This window comes from Tursiops truncatus, chromosome X (assembly GCF_011762595.2).
Source record: "Tursiops truncatus isolate mTurTru1 chromosome X, mTurTru1.mat.Y, whole genome shotgun sequence".
Taxonomy (NCBI): Eukaryota; Metazoa; Chordata; class Mammalia; order Artiodactyla; family Delphinidae; genus Tursiops; species Tursiops truncatus.
In genome coordinates, this window is record NC_047055.1 from 38910241 (window position 1) to 38924579 (window position 14339).

A 14339-nucleotide genomic window follows, 5' to 3' on the forward strand; every position below is an offset into this window, starting at 1 on the left:
AAGATCTCACAAGCTGTGCAGTGTGGCCAAAAAAAATAAATAAAAATAAAAATGGAGTGGAACACCTACCTCACATGGTTGTTATGAGATTTAAAACATAGTTTACCTAGAAAGTCTGGGATGTAGCCTGTTAGAAAGTTTATACTATTTACATGGTACAGATAATAATTCTTAAAGAGCAAATGGTCAGTAAAAAGATGTTTCATAATTTAATGTGCAGTATATAACACAAGCTAGAAGATGTGTTAAGAAATAAATGAGGGACTTCCCTGGCAGTGCAGTGGTTAAGACTCCAATGCTTCCACTGCAGGGGGCACAGATTCGATCCCTGGTTGGGGAACCAAAGATCCCACATGCCGCATGGCGCAGCCAAAAAAAAAGAAAGACAGAATCATAAGAAAAGTATCCTAACTTCTTTAGTAGTCAAGAAAATGCCCATTAAAATTACTTACAAAACTGCCAAAAATTTTTCTGAAGCATCATAATCGGTTATTCGTTGGCTGCCATTTTGTCTAACCTCCAAGTTGGATGCTAGTTACGCCAGAGGAACAGGAGGAAGAAGTTCATACTAACTGAACTGTAGGGAAGGTGCCAGTCTCAAGGATACTGAGCTTCACTGGAATATGGCCAGACTGCTCATGTATCTTTTATGCATTTCCTCCTCCCATACTATGGGACTGATCTAAACTCTCAACACCGTGACAAGGCCAGGAGATATCTCTTTTCTTCTCTGTACTATAGGAAGGTGTCTCTAACACAGTGACATATTTTTAAATATAAAAATTATAACTTGGAAATCATGCATCAGGCTTTTATTTTCAGCTACAATGGAGCAGCTGGTATCGAACTAATTCTACTGCTAACAATAACTATAAGTGCTTGACAAAAGTTTTACAAAGCTGTTTGGAGACATTGGAGAGAGCCAAGGCAGCCAGGACATGAGAGGACACATTGTAGTGTATGGAAAACATTGAGATGAGTCTTCCATTTGCTGCTACTTTTCTCTCCTCAAAGAATTTTTCAATTCATAGAATGTGTGGCTTAAAGGACAAACAAAAAGCAACAATTAGAGATTAGTGGATGGGATAATAGGACAGTAGACAAAATCCAAACTAAAGCTCAGAGAGAAAAACATCGGAGAATACAGAAAAAAGAATGAGACACAGATAACAGGGTGAAAAGGTCTAACGTGTATGTAATTGGAATCTGAGAAGAAAAGAAAAAGAGCGCAAAAGCAGTATTTAAGAAATACTTGTTGAGGATTTTTCACAAACTGAAGAATGGTCTCAAGCTGTATGTTCTAGATGCGATATGAATCTGAAGCAGTATAATGACTGTTTCAGGCAGAATACTGAACCCCCAAAGATGTCCACATCCTAATCCTCAGAACTATGAATATGTTACGTTACATGGTAGAAGGGAATTAAGGTTGCAGTTAGAATTTAAGTTGTTTTCCTGGATCCAGGGCCTTTAAAGGTGGACGAGGAAAGCAGCAATTTTGGTTAGTGAAAGATGTGGCATGAAGACTTGAACTATTGCTGGCTTTAAAGATGGAGGAAGGAGGTCATGAGTCAAGTAATGCAGGTGGCTTCTAGAAGCTGGAAATGGCCCTCAGCTTACAGCCAGCAAGAAAACTGGGACCTCAGTCCTGCAAGCACAGGGAATTGAATTCTGTCAACAACTTGAATGAGCAAAAAAATGGATTTTCCCTTAGAGCTTCCAGAACAGATCTCATCCCTGCTGACACTTTGATATTGGCCAGTAAGATATATACTGGACTTCTGACTTATGAAACTAAAAGATAATGAATTTGTGTTGTTTTAAGTCATTAAGTTTGTAGTAACTTTTTATGACAATGATAGAAAATACAGTGAGAAAGAAAACCAGACATAGGTGCATCAAAGCAAAACTGATGGATAGTGGAAACAAAGAAGAAGTTTAAAGAAACTAGAAAACAAAGACACATTATCTTGCAGGAACATCAATTACCTTGACAACTGAATTTTCCAAGGAAATAATGAAGACAATGGTCTGACATATTTAAAGTGTTGAAAAAAAAAGTTCCAACCAAAATGGTTTAAGAGAAACAAAAATTGAGAGAATTTATAACCATCAGACATGCACTAAAAGAAATACTAAAGCGAGTTATTTAGGCAAAAGGAAAATGATCCCAAATGGAAACAAGGTAATTCAAGAAGGAATGAAGAACACTAAAAAGAGTTAATATGGGTAAATCTACATGAATATTGGCTATTCAAAACAACAGCAATAATATCTTTTGGAGTTTAAAGTATATGTGCAATTAAAATACGTGATAACAGCACATAAGGTAGGAGGGTGTAAATGGAGTTGAAGTGTTGTAAGGTTCTTACCTTGTCTGGAAAGATGAGATCAAACCGGACTAGGACAGGCCCTAATCCAATATGACCAGTGTCCTTATAAGAAGAGAAGAGAAGAGATGCAGAGACAGAGAGAAAGAGAGGAGGATAACATGGGAAGACACAGACACAGAGGGAAGAGAATGCCATGTGAAGACAGAGGCATAGATTGGAGTGATGCATTTACAAGCCAAGGAATGCCAAGAATTGCCAGTAACCAGAAGCTAGAAAAAGCAAGGAAGAATTCCTCCCCCAGAACCTTTAGAGAGAGCATGGACCTACCAGCAATTTGATTTTGAATGTCTAGCCTCCATAACTATGAGAGAATAAATTTCTCTTGTTCTAAGTCACCTAGTCTGTGGTGTTTTGTTATGGCAGCCCTAGGTACCTAATACACTATTGATACATTTTTAATAAACTATTTGAAAATAATTTTAAAACTCCACAGCATATTTAACATCCTTCCATGCTTGTACTGTCTACATCATTATTTTGTTAATAAGTTACAGAAGGAATAATTTCTGCATATCTTCAAATTTTAAATTTCATTTACTTTTCTGACTACAAAGATAGTATATGTTTTAGATTAGAAAATAGTAGAGGAAATCTGTAAAATAAGATTTAATTGCCCTGTGACCCTACTCCTAGGGCCCTTTCTAAGATATTCTGTATAAATAGCTTTGGTGTATATTATTCCAGGTATTTTTCACTTCAGATTCAGATTCAGTATCAAGAGAAATGTAATTCTCTTATTCTCTCCCTCCCTCTCTCACTGTGAGATGCATGTGATTTACTGATATAGTATATCAGCAAAGAATGCTTATTGAAGCCTTGCCTATAATGGCAAAATGCTAGAAACTAATCAAATGTCCACCAATGGGTAGAAGCTTGAACAAATTGTTGTATATTCATAATAGAGCATTTTTCAGCTTTTAAAGGAAGGATAAGTTTTATCTATATTAATGATGAAGAAATATTCATGATGTATTAAGCGAAATACACACACACAAACACACACACACAATATGAGAAAAGTGTGGAATAATACATAGAAGGTTATTTGGGGTTTGCAGGTGAAGAAGGAAAGGGGTGGGGGTGGGGGTGGGGGTGAAATTATATATTTTTTAAATAATATCATTATATTATTTCATTTCATTGTTTTCAGTGAACACATGCTAATTTTATAGTTCTGGAAGAAAATTTGATCACAGATTGAAAAAATATACAAATTTGAAAACTTTTAATTTAATATGACTATATCAGTTGAAAAATATATTTTATTTTCATTTATCAGAAGCTTAATACTTATAATAAACTTATCACCTAAAAGTAGAAAAAATAAGGTATTGCATAAACTCTGAGTATTTAGTGCCATGAACATAAAACATATGTTTAATTTAGAGTCATTTCACAGAAAAATTTCTATTTGTAATATACACTTCTTTCTCTAGAAGGGCCAAACATCATTCCAATAATATGAGTTATGAAATTTTATTTACTAAAAAATCCTAATTGGTGACAGATAAAGGTTGGATAAAATTACTTAGGAGATATGGTAATATAGCATTTGCAGAAGCCAGATAAAAGGATGTTACAAACAGCTCTTTTGAGAGGCTCTTCAGGGTCATTTACTTGCTTTTGCTATGTGTTTCCTTTTTAAATTTCTATTTCAGCTTGTAATTTTGAAGTAGCTCCTGATTATAGTAAATGAGCACTGTTCTACAAAATTTATGACATTTTAGCAAAATGAAATAATCTCTGTCACATTAATTTTCTTCCTGTCAACACATTACTATCATCATGGTCTTCACTCTAATCTACTGTGGGGACTACAACAGTGTCAACATTTTCCCAGTCTGTCAAATACTGGTAAATGATGGAGAACTGTAGTAATCCATATGTTACAAGTGGTACTGCTATGATGTCCCTGAGATTATCTGCAGCAGATTTTACTGGTCGTAATCACAGCTTAGTGGATCACAGTGTCATTATGCACCATGCAGCATATAGAATAATTAATTGAATGCTTCCTGTGTGCCAGGAACTGTGCTAAGCATTGTACAAATGTAATATCATTTAAGATAAATAATTATTTAATTGGATAGGTATTATTATCCATACTAAGGCTCAGGATTTAAGCCATTTGTCAGGTGGCAAATAGCAAAGCTAAGCCTTGAATTTAAGGTGTGTGACTCCAGGTGTGCTCTTTACCTATAAGCTATGCTACTTCCAGTAGTATCTGAGGTATACATTACTAAAGTTCAAAAATATCTGGTTTTCTTCCATTTTATGTGCATTGAAAGGGTATATTTCCTAGTGTTCTTGTAATTGGTAAGGGCTACCTAACTAGTTCTGGCCAAGGGGCTGTGAGAGCTTTTGTTTCCAGGTGAAAACACTTAATTACTAATGTGCAACTCTTGCCACCTCTCTCTCCTAGCTGCAGTAACTGAAGATGCCTTGTGTTGAGATGCTAGAGCTTCTCAAATTTGAAGAAGCCTGATTACTCAGTCACCATAGAGAGGGAAGATACTCTGGAGAGTTATCTGAATCCATAGCATAATTTGTGTGAGTCAGAAGCATGCTTTTGTTATGTTAAACTACTGAGATTATAGGACTGTTACCATAGCTTAGTTTAACATGTCCTGATTAATACAGAAGACTGGTACTTCGAGTATTACCACAACAAAAACCTGAACTATGACATTGGCTAAGTGGTTTTGTGGTAGGATTTTTCAGTGGCAAAAATTCAGTGAAAAAAAATTTGGTGAAACTGTAACTTGCAATAGACTCAGCATATATAATTAGGGAATTTGTAACTCTAAGAGAAGAGATTGGAAAGCAATGTTAGTGGGGAAATATAGGGGAAGAAGCTAGAAAACAAAATGTTAGTACTGTTTTTTTTTTTTTTTTTTTTTTTTTTGCGGTACGTGGGCCTCTCACCGCTGCGGCCTCTCCCACTGCGGAGCACAGGCTCCTGACACGCAGGCCCAGTGGCCATGGCTCACAGGCCCAGCTGCTCCGTGGCATGTGGGATCCTCCCGGACCGGGGCACGAACCCATGTCCCCCGCATCGGCAGGCGGGCTCTCAACCACTGCGCCACCAGGGAAGCCCCGTTAGTACTGTTTTTAATAGTGATGATAGTGTTTGGCAATAGCTGCTGGCTTTGACTGGTGTGATGGTTAATTTTATGTGTCAACTTGATTGGGCTAAGGGATGCCCAGATAGCTGATATAACATATTTCTGGGTGTGTCTGTGAGGGAGTCTCCAGAAGAGATTAGCATTTGAATCAGTAGAATGAGTAAAGATCAGCCTCACCAATGTAGGTGGGCATCTATCAATCTGTTGAAGGCTTGGATAGAACAAAAAGATGGAGAAATGGCAGTTCATTCTCTCTGCTTTGGTGAAACACTCATTTTCCCCTGCCCTTGGATATCAGCGCTCCTGGTTCTCAGGCTTTTGGATTCAGACTGGGAATTACACCATCAGCCCCTTGATTCTTAGGCCTTCAGACTCAGACTGAGTTACACCACTGGCTTTCCTGGTTTTCCAGCTTGCAGATGGCAAATGGAGGGACTTCTTGGCCTCCATAATAGCATAAGCCAGTTCCTGTAATAAATATCTCTCTTTCTGTCTCTGTCTCTCTCTCTGTCCCTATCTATCTATGTATATAATTCGTTCTGTTTCTCTGGAGAACCTTGATTAATACAACTTGCAAGAATTGCTCAAGAAAGAATTAGCTGGTTTGCAAACAGAAATAAAGGAGAATAGAGAATACAAGAATTTCAAACATTTTATGGTTGGAAAACCCAACTGGGTTTGAACCTCAAATTGTAAAAAATAAGACTGAGAGCTCTTTGGAAGGACAAATGCTCAATGAAATGTTTCAAATTATTAAAATGTATCATGGGAAAATTAGACTAACGGTGTGACACCATATAAAACTTTTCATATAAATAAAATGCTCAGGTCAAAGATTACCTTACTGTTGTGGTTTTTCCACAGAAGACTGACAACCTCAAGTTAATCCACATTAAAGAAACACGGAGATACGGGAACAAGAAAGAAAGAAAAAAAGCTATAGCAAATCTGAAAACTACGCCTGCATAAGAAGTGCAGGTGTGGTTATTGGCACATATGGCTGACTGAAGCCAAGCCTGTTTTTGAGACAATGGAACTGTTAAACAAACCATAAGCCTGAACTAAGAAAGCCTGTGAAAAAGACTTAAACCAATGCTTGGGCCACCAGGATTAAAATAATCTAGGTTATCAGACTCAATTTAGGCCATAAGACTTAAAACAACCCTTAGGCTGCCAAAATTCTATAGACAAGAAGCAGGCATAACCCCCAAGGAAGACATATTCCATAATGCTCACTTCAGATATAACATACACACAAACGTGTATAGAGATTCAATTAATTTTATGAAACGAGGATAACCTTAACACAAACTTTGTAAAGATAACTCAGAATAGTAGACTAATTGCATTTATGAATAAAAGTACATAAATTTCTAATAAATGTAGAGATATTGTGGATTGATTAACTCAACCTCCATTCTACCTTACTAATTGCAGTTAGATTTCTCATAGTAAATTCAGTTCTGCCAATAAGATTGACTTGTTGGATATTTGTAATATGTGTAAGTGAGATGGAGGACATATTCCTGCTGCTGTTGCTGAGGGCAATGTCATGGATAAGAGAATAGGGACCCCATTTAGCAAAGACTACTTTGGGTCCAGGTGTGGCAGACACATTTGGTGCCTAATACTGCTTTTGCACAACCTTATCTCTGACTTGTCCTGTGCATGTCAGCCAGCCTCCATCCTTGGCCACCCCAGCATTTGCATAATGGGCCTATGAGTGGAGTAGCCATGATGGTAAGGATGGAGGCTATACACGGGCTCAAAAGCATGGAGTACTCACCAACACCAGCTACCATCTTGGTGGCAAGTTGATTATTTCAGACCTTTCTACCATGGAGGATGGTGTGATTTGCTCTTAACAGAATCAACATCTTCTCCCAATATGAGTTTAGCTTGCTTTCTCTGCTGGCATCACAATTTGAAGTTTACAAAATGCCTGATTCAAGGGATCCATTTTATGGTGAAGGAGGTGTGGCAATGCGTACACGACCACAAGGATCCACTGGTCCTATAATATAACATAGAACTCAGTATTAGCTGGTCCAGTAAGCTGATTGGATGGCCTGTTCAAGGCACAGCTAAGGCACCAGACAGAGGAAGACACCGCAGTGTTGGAATATTGTCCTTCAGAGCAAATAATATATACCTACATATCAACAAATGATATGCGGTATTGTATTTCTAATAGCTAGAATACATGTCCAGGAACCAACTCAGTGACCCACTTACAGAATTTGTGTTTCTTGTTTCTGCATACTCATGTCTGCTTCTCAAGAGTGATGCTTCCACCAGGAAACACTTTAAGGGTTCCTCCTAACCCGAAACTACAATTACTACCTGGTCACTTTAGGCTTCTCATTTCGGTAGAGCAGAAGGCAAAGAAAGGAATTACTATACTAGTGGGCATAACTGTCTCTGATTATCATAAGAAGTTAGGGTTTCTGTTACCTAATGGAGGCAGGGAAGAATATGTTTGTCACTCAGATGATCCACTGGGGTGTCTTTTAGTGCTTCCATGCCTGATGATAACAGTGAATGGACAGTTATAGTAACAATGACCTAATAATGGCAAGGTAACAAAGGGCTCTAACCCCTCAGAGATAAAATGTTGGGTTGTCCCAAAAGGTAAATGACTTAAACCAGCTGCAGTGTTGGTCAAGAGCAAGGGTAATCTAGAATGAATGATAGAAGGGAATGTATAGACTATGGCTTCAAGACCAATTGAAGCAGGGGAACCATAGCTTGTTCAATTAACTCTCTTGTATTACTTAATTTTAGAGACTATGGCCTGTACGTCCCTGAAAATTTTGATGTCAGAGTATACTTAACATAGGGTATGAGTGTATCTGAGTAGTGCAAAGGGTGAACCAAGGCAGACACACATATGTTGTGCAAAGGGTAAATTGTTGCACGTTAGAATCTTACTTGATTATTTTAAATTTAAGATTTCGCTTTACATAGCAAAATTGTACTTATTCCTTTTCTCCATTGGACTCTTCATGGCACCATTAAAATGATTTCATTGTCAGTTGATCAATATTTTATTTATTTCTATTGTTAGTGCTCCTCCGAAGTCTCTTTTTTTGGAGGTTACTTGAGATGGGGCTCATTGACTTAGCTGCAACTGATGTTTAATGTTAAGTTTTTAGGTATCAACATTTTGTTTTTAAAAATAAGCCATTCCAATCCATGATTATGCAACTAGTTTAATCTTGAGAACACTCTGTAAGGCATGCATACCAAGATGAATATATTGCTAGACAGATAAGTAAAAATATAGATCTAGACAGTTGATTTTAAATTTTACTTCTGGAAACTGTAAGCAACGACTTGTGGGAAGAGTTAATTGTTGCTAATTGGAATCTTGATTTTTTTTTTTTTTTTGCAGTACGCGGACCTCTCACTGTTGTGGCCTCTCCCATTGCGGAGCACAGGCTCCGGACGCACAGGCTCAGCGGTCATGGCTCACGGGCCCAGCCACTCCGCGGCATGTGGGATCTTCCCAGACCGGGGCACGAACCTGTGTCCTCTGCATCAGCAGGCGGACTCTCAGCCACTGCGCCACGAGGGAAGCCCAGAATCTTGATTCTTTAATGTGAGATTCAAATTAACCTTTTCATTTTGTTCCACTGTGCTCTTCATCATTTCTTTAACCAACGCCATACTTTTAAAAAGTATGTACAACAGACCCATTATATACTTTGATGCCTGCTACTACCAATGCTCCTTAGCAAGCTCCTTTTAGAGGTAAATCTAGGAGGTTGTCATTCTGTAAAGACTTCATGTGATACTTACCTAAATATTGCCTAGCGTTATGGACTGAATATTTGTCCCCTCCCCCAAATTCATATGCTGAAGCCCTAACCCCCAATGTAATGGTACTTGGAGATGGGGCCTTTGGGAAGTAGTTACAGATAGATGAGCTAATGAGGGCAGTCCCTATTCTGATGAGATTAGTGTCCTTATAAGAAGAGAGACCAAAGAGCTTGCTCTCTTCCTCCTTCACTGTGTATGCACAATGAAGAGGTCATGTGAGCACACAGTGAGATGGCTGCCAAGAGAAGAGGCCTCAGAATGAAGCCTACCTTTGGTGACAACATTGACATTCTTGGTATTCTGTTTGAAAATCAATCAACGATAAATATACAGGTTTATTGTTGGGAAAACCTCTGGAGGATCCTCCAACCTGGCCCATGAGCACTCCCAATGCCCTGAGAGCCAAACCCATACCTATCTCAGTCCGAAACCAGCTCCTTGTCCGTACTTCTCAAGGGCAGAAGCATGAGCAAGTCCTGGTAGACAGGGAGTATGCTCAGAAAATGCACATTATAATAAAACTGCCAAAAATCAAAGGCAAATAGAGAATCCTAAAAGCAGAAAGTAAAAAGATTGTAACCTACAAAGGAACATCCATTAAAGAATCACGAAGCTTCTCAGGAGGAACTGTATAGGCTAGTAGAGAGTGGAATGATATATTCAAAGTGTTGAAAGAAAAAAATTGCCAGCCAAGAATACTCTACCTGTCAACATTGTCCTTCAGGAATGAAGGAGAAATAAAAACTTTCCTAGACAAACAAAGCTGAGGGAGCTCATCACCATGAGACCTGCCTTACAAGAAATGCTGAAAGGAGTTCTTCAACCTGAAATTAAAAACACTAATTGTTAACAGGAAAACATATGAAAATATACAACACAGTGATAAAGAGTGACATAGAGTCAGATTCCAAAAATTCTAATTCAGTGATATGATGGTGTATTAACCACTTAACTATAGTATAAAGTTTAAAGGTAAATAATATAAGGAATATAGTGACTATAATTTTTTAATGAATGTACCATATAAAAAGAGGTAAATTGTGACATCAAAAACATAAAAGGGGGGAGTAAAAGGGGAGAGCTTTTGTATGTGATCAAAGTAAGTTGCTATCAGCTTAAAGTAGACTGTTAAAAATATAAGACGTTTTATGTAAGCCTTATAGTAACGACAAAGCAAAAACCCATCATAACTTCACAAATGATAAAGAGAAGTGAATCAGAAATAGCTACTATGAAAAGCACCAACTCACAAAAGTAGACAGAAAGAGAGGAAAAAAGGAACAATGGAACTACAAAATAGCCAGAAAACAATAACATGGCATTAGTAAGTGCTTACATATCAATAATTACTCTAAATGTAAACAGACTGAATTCTTCAGTCCTAAGGCATAGAGTGGCAGGATGGATAAAAAAAACAAGACCCAACTATATGCTGCCTACAAAAGACTCATGTCAGCTCTATGGACAATCATAGACTAAAAAGGAATGGATAGAAAATGATATTCCATGTAAGTGGAAACCAAAAGAAAGTGTGGGTAGCTATACAACACCAGACAAAATAGACTTTATGCCAAAAATGATTAACAAGAGACAAAGAATATCATTATATAATGATAAAGAGGTCAACTCATCAAGAAGATTTTAACAACTGTAAATACATATGCCCAACATCAGAAGACCTAAATATACTCCCTAACACCATACACAAAAATAAGCTCAAAATGGATTAAAGACCTAAATGTAAGGCCAGAAACTATCAAACTCTTAGAGGAAAACATAGGCAGAACACTCTATGACATAAATCACAGCAAGATCCTTTTTGACCCACCTCCTAGAGAAATGGAAATAAAAACAAAAATAAACAAATGGGACCTAATGAAACTTAAAAGTTTTTGCACAGCAAAGGAAACCATAAACAAGACCAAAAGACAACCCTCAGAATGGGAGAAAATATTTGCAAATGAAGCAACTGACAAAGGATTAATCTCCAAAATTTACAACCAGCTCATCCAGCTCAATAACAAAAAAACAAACAACCCAATCCAAAAATGGGCAGAAGACCTAAATAGACATTTCTCCAAAGAAGATATACAGACTGCCAACAAACACATGAAAGAATGCTCAACATCATTAATCATTAGAGAAATGCAAATCAAAACTACAATGAGATATCATCTCACACCAGTCAGAATAGCCATCATCAAAAAATCTAGAAATGATAAATCCTGGAGAGGGTGTAGAGAAAAGGGAACCCTCTTGCAGTGCTGGTGGGAATGTGAATTGGTACAGCCACTATGGAGAACAGTATGGAGGTTCCTTAAAAAACTGAAAATAGAAGTACCATACGACCCAGCAATCCAACTACTGGGCATATACCCTGAGAAAACCATAATTCAAAAAGAGTCATGTACCAAAATGTTCATTGCAGCTCTATTTACAATAGCCAGGAAATGGAAACAACCTAAGTGTCCATCATCGGATGAATGGATAAAGAAGATGTGGCACATATATACAATGGAATGTTACTCAGCCATAAAAAGAAACGAAATTAAGCTATTTGTAATGAGGTAGATGGACCTAGAGCCTGTCATACAGAGTGAAGTAAGTCAGAAAGAGAAAGACAAATACCGTATGCTAACACATATATGTGGAATTTAAGGAAAAAAATGTCATGAAGAATCTAGGGGTAAGGCAGGAATAAAGACACAGACCTACTAGAGAATGGACTTGAGGATATGGGGAGGGGGAAGGGTAAGCTGTGACAAAGTGAGAGAGTGGCATGGACATATATACACTACCAAACGTAAAGTAGATAGGTAGTGGGAAGCAGCCGCATAGCACAGGGAGATCGGCTCAGTGCTTTGTGACCACGTAGAGGGGTGGGATAGGGAAGGTGGGAGGGAGGGAGACGCAAGAGGGAAGAGATATGGGAACGTATGTATATGTATAACTGATTCACTTTGTTATAAAGCAGAAACTAACACACCATTGTAAAGCAATTATACTCCAATAACGATGTAAAAAAAAAGAAAAAAGACTAAACCTCATTCAAATCATTCATTCCTGTGGTCAGATCATGAAGGACTACCATTATTCACCTTGTAAATCTCAGCTCATCCTAGCAAACCAGGAATAGAAGATAAGTTCCTTAACTTCATAAGGGTTAATCATTAAATATCTATACTAATATCTCAATAGTGAAAGTTTACAGCAGAATTTCTACTAAATTGGGGAAAAAGACAAGTATTTTCTCTATCATTGTTTCTATTAAATATTATACTGGAGGTCTTAGTCAATGCAGCTAGATAAGAAAAAGAAATAAACATTATAAAAGATGGTGTGGAAAGGAGGAAACAAATCTTCCTACACAGAAAAATGAAGAAAAATCTATGGGTAAACTCTTAGAACTAAAAGGATAAAACTTGTTGGGGAAGAAGATACAAAAAAGTAGTGGTATATATAAAATAGATAAGCCACAAGAATATACTGTATAGCACAGAACTTACAGCCATTACCTTGTAGTAACCTGTAATGGAGTATAATCTGCAAAAATACTGAATCACTTTGCTGTACACCTGAAACTAATATAATATTGTAAATCAACTATACTTCAGTTTTTAAAAAAGAGTAGTGGTATGGAGCATGGAAGTTATCAACTCTGTTTTCCTTTCTCCACTGTAAATAATAGCCACATGGCTCCCCTGATATATTACATTTCTTAGCCTCTCACAATTAAAGGTGCCCATGAGACTAAGTTCTCATCAGTGGAATAGGAGTGTAAGTGATGTGTGACATTTACTGGCCAGGGCATAACAATTGTTGAGTCCCTTCTCCACTCTCTTTCTGCCTCCTTTGAGCTAGATCACAGACTTACACCATGGATCCAGCTTTAACTGCCAAGTAAGTGAAGAATTCTTTGGCAGTCTGGTGAAAACTATGCATTTCTTTTCAGAATAAACTTTTAAATGCCAAAAAAAAAAATTTAGGATAACAAAGGGCACCAATAAAGTTGAAGTATAATTATAAAAATACTACAATGACAAATTAGTGATATACTGTTGTGTCAGTCTCATCCCATCAATAGTAGTCCTATTGGCTAAGACTGCCTGAGGCACTTACCCAGTGGTACTACCTGTGAGGAGACTCCCACAGACATTTCCCCAACCAGAGCCAATGTTGTAGCTGGACCGGCCCTTGTGGTTCTTATTATGGTTGTAACATGCACCTCAGGAACAACCATCAGGAAACTTTGAAAAAGCAAAGTTAATTACTCGCTGGTCATGGAGGGTATATGGCGCAGCTGAGGGACACATAGCAAGGTCATGGAGAGAGAAAGAGAGACAATGAGAGACAGAGACAGAGAGAAATGAACTTGAGGTTTGCATTTATTAGGTCCAAGGGCAAGGTGGCTAGGTTCTCTCTTTATTGGTGAATTTAAAACATAAGAGGTGGGACTTCCCTGGTGGCACAGTGGTTAAGAATCTGCCTGTGGATCTACCTGTTTAATCACTGGTCCAGGAAGATCCCACATGCCACAGTGCACCACAACTATTGAGCCTGCGCTCTAGAGCCCACGCTCCACAACTACTGAGTCTGTGTGCCACAACTACTGAAGCCCGTGCACCTAGAGCCCGGCGCTCCGCAACAAGAGAAGCCACCACAATGAGAAGCCTGTGCACCACAACGAAGAGTAGGCCCCGCTCACAGCAGCTAGAGAAAGCCCGCACACAGCAATGAAGATCCAATGCAGCAATAGAAACTGGGCCAGTAGAGGATGGGAAGCTTGGGGAGAGAGGAAACGAGGAAGGATTTCTGAACAACAGTGGGAAGTTCCTCTTTAACAAGCAGCTTGAACCCATAGGCATTCCACAGTTTCACAGTCCAGTTGGGTCACCACTTAAGTCAATACAGGCCGCATTAACACCTTCTGCTATGAAATCTTCCCCTCAGATTCCTCATAAAACATACAGCAGCATTCTGAAACATCTAAACTACAACA